The sequence below is a fragment of the Drosophila gunungcola genome, assembly GCF_025200985.1.
Source record: "Drosophila gunungcola strain Sukarami chromosome 3L unlocalized genomic scaffold, Dgunungcola_SK_2 000002F, whole genome shotgun sequence".
Lineage (NCBI taxonomy): Eukaryota > Metazoa > Arthropoda > Insecta > Diptera > Drosophilidae > Drosophila > Drosophila gunungcola.
Window position 1 is genome coordinate 5958354 of NW_026453178.1, and position 6350 is coordinate 5964703.

Sequence of the window (6350 nt, forward strand, 5' to 3'; positions counted from 1 at the left end):
GGCGATGTTCTATATATGGGCACTGAACAAAAACAGTATAAGAGTATAGTACAAAATACTTATAAGGTGTTTTAAGGTTTTAGTATCTTCAACATAAGTATTAAAAATTAAAATATTTAAAGTTATGATTTCTTATGGATTTTATTATTACAATTCTAAGGGGTCTCTCTTAGCAAAGTTATTTACAATACAAAATGTAAGGAATTCGTTTAAAATTTTTTGTATTATTTCCAAGGCTTAAGATATTTGTAAGTCCTACAAATAATGATAGCCTGTTGTGCCCCAACTTTTTTCTTTGTGTAAATTCAATCAAGCACACAAGTATATCAAGTAGAATTGATGCTTATTAGCCTCGACTTGGCTTAAAGTACAGTCCCAAAACTTGAGGGATTCGCTGAATCGTGCTTGTTGTTTGCATGTTTATTGCGGGCCAGGCCGAAAGCTCGGCCGGAAGTCTTAAATCGAACACAAAATGCTAAGATGCCGGCCAATCGGGAGCCATAACAGCCTGCCTGGAGTGCGTAACGGAAGTGCTTCGCCTCAAGGAGCCAAAAAAGATGAGGACGAGGATTGGAGAGGATATACTGCCCTTTGTGTTTGCGCTCGGACAAATATAATAAATAACTTTTTGCTACTTTTCGTATTTGGACAATGCTCGACATGGGTCCTGTTTCTGCGCTTTAAACTTTGTCTCTCTAATGGCGTTTCGATTGTTTCTCGGCTACTTTTTTGCAGTCAGACATCCAACAAACGGAAAATCAATACCCCACATACAAGTTTACCAGTGGGTGGACCGCAAAAGGCAATCACTGGCACAGCCACCATTTGTCATGTCACAGTCGCAGCCTAATTTATCAATAATTATACTTTATAAACATTGAATGCGACCATTGTGCGAAATCAATCCGGATGTGCTGGACGCACACACTCCGTTATCTATAAATAGATAATCTTTTTGCCCGAACTCACTCTGGCATGTCATTAATTACGCGCCGATCCACCTTCCCATCAGGAGGAGGAAAAACCCCTCGGGTCCGGTCCAGGCCCATGTCTTATCAAGAAAAATTTTTCCTTCATTTTTTTGCGGCCGTATTTTTATTAAATGGATTTCAATTATGTTCAGCACACAGCAAAAAGGGGGAGGGAAACGAAGAGGCTCTGTGATGGGTGGCAAACTTATTGCACAAAAATTTACAAAAGCAGTTAAACAATAAAGCGAAAAGGGAGCAAAAGAAACGAAGCATTTTTAAAATGAATTCATTAAAAGTAAAAATCAGCAATGGCCAGAGAAGAGAAATCACAGCACAAACAAGACAGGACCGGACCCCTTGGATTCCTTTGATATTAAATGCCGTGACCCGTCCTGCTTAACCCACAACCCTTAACCCTTTGTTGCCGCGCCTCGTCGCGCGAGCTGCACTTTATTTGGCAACTTAATCGCCCAAAAGGCCGCAATTTAACAGGAATTTCCCTGCCCCTTCTCCAGGACGAATTGTCGTCATTTATTAAATTTCATCGCATTAAGGCTTAGCAGATGTTTTCCTTCCTGTTTGGCAATTTTTTTGTTTGCCTAAGGGTGATAATAAAAATAATAATAATGCCAGTGAGGCCTCAAAAATTAAGCTGCCTTTATTTTAGCACTTAGCACGGTTTTCCTTTTATAATTTATCTTGTTATGAAAGAAAACCCTCCAAGCCTATTTGTTTAAATAATGTTGCTACAATAATGTTTATAAAATTTCAAAATTGTTTTTTTAATAATTTAAAGCTTTAACAAATATTTGATACTTTAGGGACTTATTTTTAAGACACACAATCTGCTTACTTATTTTTAGCATAGACATGTTTTTTGTTAAATTTAAGTTACTCTTTTAAAACGTTATTATTTGTCGTGTTGATTTTACTTGCATTAATTTTTAAGGAATTATAATTTTTAAGAAACCTTTCAAGTTTTTTAAAATTTATTTAATTTACCTAATTAAGCATTCCAGGGATTCATTCGTGTTGAAAATAATATAATTTCTGTCATTAACTCTTTCAGTTCATGCTGCGTTTTTCAACTAAAACAAGCCCAGCTTAAAACATTTGGCGAAGCATTGTTGTGGGTGCCAGAGGCAGAATGGTTTTAAGCATTTTTAAGTATTTTGCAGCCGTAAAATGTTTATTTTGCATTTAAAAAAGTATTTGCTGCGGGGCACGTTTATGGACGTTAAAAAAGGGCATCTGCGGCCTTGTCAGCGCTATGGCCCATGAGCCGCGGCAGCAAACAGACAAACAAAGTGGCTGAAATTTATTTAAAAACCCATTTAAAAGGCTGGCCCAGTGGGAGGCAGTTGTGGCGTCGGCGCGGCCCTAAGCCCACATCAAACACAGCGTCGAAATTTGGCATGGGTAGTGAGGACTGGGGAAGCGGCACTGTCGCCAGGGGCGCCACATCAAATGGTCAATTAAATTTCTGGGCATTTCATCAATGTCGTCATTGTCAGAATTTCTGGGAAACACATTTTTTATTTATTCGTACACTTTATTATATTGTTGCGGCACCATTGTTGCGTTGCTCAATGCGGCACTTGGGTAAAGGGAATTATTCAAGCGCTAATGAGCTTCATTTATTCAAAATAGAATTCAAGTTAATAACTAAGTCGTATAAAAATGTTTCTAATTTTTTAAAAAGTAAATTTAGAAAAAAATACCGTTAAATAAGATTCAATATGTAAGAACTATTCTATTTACAATTTTAGCAAGCATCCCAGATCGAAAATCTAAAAACACCAAATTTAGAGACCTCATCATATTTTTTATCTTTTTCGATTATGCTTAGGATTATCCAGACGAATTGAACTTAATATCTCATTAGACTAGACATCAGGACCATTTAAGGAGGTATTTTTATATCCCCAAATTCCATTTACCGCCCCTAATGGTCAACTATACTTTTGTAGATTTTTTGGCTGGATTGAAACTTAACGACAGCTTCATTTTGCCACATTAAAACAATTGAAAACCTAATGCTAATGTGGCTTATGTCGTAAGGGGCGTGGTCGCTTGTTATCCTTTTTCTGGGTGCAGCCCTTGGTGGAAACAATTTTCCCGTCAAAACTGCAAATCCCTGTTTTTGCTGCCAGATGCACTGCGTCCCTCGGTGAAATTATTTTAATTTTCACGCAACCGAAAAGCTGAAATTCCAATTAAAACGCATCAGCGCATCGTGATACTCTGCATTCGGCTTCTGCATCCGCATCCGCATCCGGATCCGGATTCGCATCCGAAAGAGAAACAGAATCAGAATCAGAGTCAGAGTCAGGATCCGTATCCGAATCCGAAGCCAAACATGGATGGCGTTGAGCACTTTTTTCTGACTGATTTTCCATTTATTTGCGTAAATTAAAATAAAAAAAAGGGGGCAGCAGGCAAAATCGCGTGGCATACACGCAGAATGCAGGGCTCACGGGATCGAAAATAAATAAACTGAGATAAAGTGAGACGAAAGCGAAACGAAACGAAAATAATAATGTGCATATGTAAATAACAGCGGCGAAGCCAACAACAAGGATGTCAACGTAATTGGACACGCGCGCAGGGAAAATGGAAAATGCATGGCGGAGGAGGGTTAAAAATTGGGAGGTGGTTTTGGGAAAAATGTCGCTGATTGCTGGCCCGTCCATCTGGGCGTGTGTTTACTGTAAATAGACGGCGTGGCGGACTATACGGACAGCGCTCTTTGGGGCTGAAATGACATCACAATTTCTTATTATGCATCTGTCATATGTGTTTAATTTGTGCCACCCAAATGAATTTCCCATTTTGCTGATTTCAATTAAATTGAATTTCAATTAAATATTCGCCCCCACGTCCCTTACACACATTTATCAGCAGGGATGGATATCCATATCTGCGTAGGTATCTTTCGACAAAAACTGTCCTTCGGGCAGTGTTTGCGTTAAGCAATAAACATCGTTTCCTTGGCTTTGGCATTTAAAATGTTATGCGCAATTAGGAGTGCAAGATGAATGTGTTGAATGGCTGCTGCTCGCTGAGTAATTACAAGCTCGGCACACGTGACGCACCACGCATAATGAAAATCCAAATGAAATGGCAATGGCAATCTGCAAGCTGCAAAACAAGCGATATTATTTTGCTGATTTACCAAAGACAAACATAATTGAATTACGGAAAGAGCGCACGGACATGGTTATGAACACGGACACGTAGCCGGACAAGGACTACGGGTCGGCTACGTAACTTTCTCCTCGGTGTGAGTGAGTGGTTGTGCTTGTGTGCACTCAAACAATGCGCATTAAATTGCCAATTTTATGTTGCTCCCTGATCGCATTTATACGTTTTTATTGATCCAGTTTGTATGTTGCAAACTCACCCACTCACAATCCCAAGGAAAACCTTTCCATTGCAATCCGAATATGAGTGGCCAGGATAATTGGCAGATGCGCTGAAGCCTAATTGATTTTGCATGCAAAACATAACAAATCGGAAGGGAGATAAATAAACAGAGTGCTGAAAGATCAAACAAACACATTTTGTAGAAGGAATAGGTAAAGCTTTTTATTAATTCCGTATTTAAATCATATGTGCAATTAAAGTGTACAGCTTACTTAACTGAATAGAATTGAATAAATAAAAATAAATAAGGTGATTTAAATAGGAACTCATTTCATTTTTTCAGCTCCTTTCATAAATTTAAAGCATTATGATATTATAATCGTTGATTGCTTATAAGATTCTCGAATCAAAACCAATTTTACAAAAAAAAAAGCGATTTCGTTTACTTTTGCTTAAATTCGCTTTAAGAAACAATTCGAGACATATTTATTTATTTAAAGAGCAAACTCTACAAAAATGCAGACCATCGATTTGGAAAAATTATTTACTTTACAATAGCCAGCGGCAGCCAAAAAAATATTGTCAATATTATTTGCCTGCCTAGACAAGTTTTTAATCAGTTTGTTATTTGTGGATGAGAAAAAACTAATCTTCGATGCTCCCAAATAAAAGCCATAAATTTAAACGCAAAAAATGCAAACGAAATCGCAAATTGGCCGTAGGTCTGGCATAAAAAATGGACTAACACCCCGATCCCGGAATTTTTCAGCTTCTCATTCCGTGCCCAACTTGAGCGATGGCCGGCGGACATGATTTGGATTTGGATTCGGATTTGGATTCGTACTGCTATACAAACAACAGGAAATGGGAAAAAGCGAATAGTTTGACTAGGTGGCCAGGTGGTTTTCCCACTGATCCGATCCACTTTTGTAATTGTTTTGCCCGGGAAATACGGGCGGAACAGCAGTTGAATTGTTTGCCAGGCCAAACTGCAATCAAAAGTGGGAATAGAAAAAATAGAAAATTTAATGTTTGTTTGCGTTTCAATTTTATGTTTGCTCGTTTGTCTGTCGCATGGCAGTTGTTGTGGTTGTGCCTGTCACACGTGCTGGGCATTGATTTAAGCGATTATTTTATTTGATTTCTAATTAAAAATCATAGCAGCAACGGCTGCTTTAGTGCGCTGTTTTTATGTGCATTTTGTATTGTTGGATTTGCACTTGCGTTTAATTAAATGCAAACAACAAATAGCACAGTGTGATGGCATAAATTATGCCAAAAAGGTACGACCGGAAACGGAGGGTGTGTGTGAGTTGGCCATTATTTATGAGTGCAATCATTCACATGATATTCTGCGGTTTCCCCTGCATTTATCACACAACAAATTTTTATAACACTTGCTTAACAATGGGTGTAGCGTTATTATTAATGCGTTCCGTTGTTATTGGACGGGTTGCGGATGTATACCCACACATTCTGGTATCTCTAAAGCCAAAACTTCCTTAAATTCACTTTAATTTGACACTTGAGCTGAAGCTCTGCTCTATTGATGTCTTTCCACCTGAACTGGCATCAAAGTGTAATTAAATTGCGGCTCCGACCAGGCACATCAATCCGATCTGTATGAAAATCAGTTGCTTTAATTAAATTTCGATAACTGAGCAGCTTGCATCGCACAAAATTCGATTTAAGGCCACGCGAAATGCACCAAACGACAGAATAGGGGTTAAGAGGGGCATAAACAGAAAACTCATTAAAATCATAAAATGCATTTATGACAGCCTTGTTTGCACTGCGGGGCAATAAAGAGGTGGCTGAGGCGTTGCTGAAAAGTGTCAAAATCAAAACCAAGGCGCCAGCCGTTGTGTATGTTTGCGCATGTGAGTGTGTATCCTGGCTTCATCCTTATCCTGCTTCTGCTACTGCTTCTCATCTATTTGCCACTGCCACTGCCACTGCTGCCGTTGTCACACAATTATGCGTACAACAGTCCCGGGCCCTGTTGTTGTAATT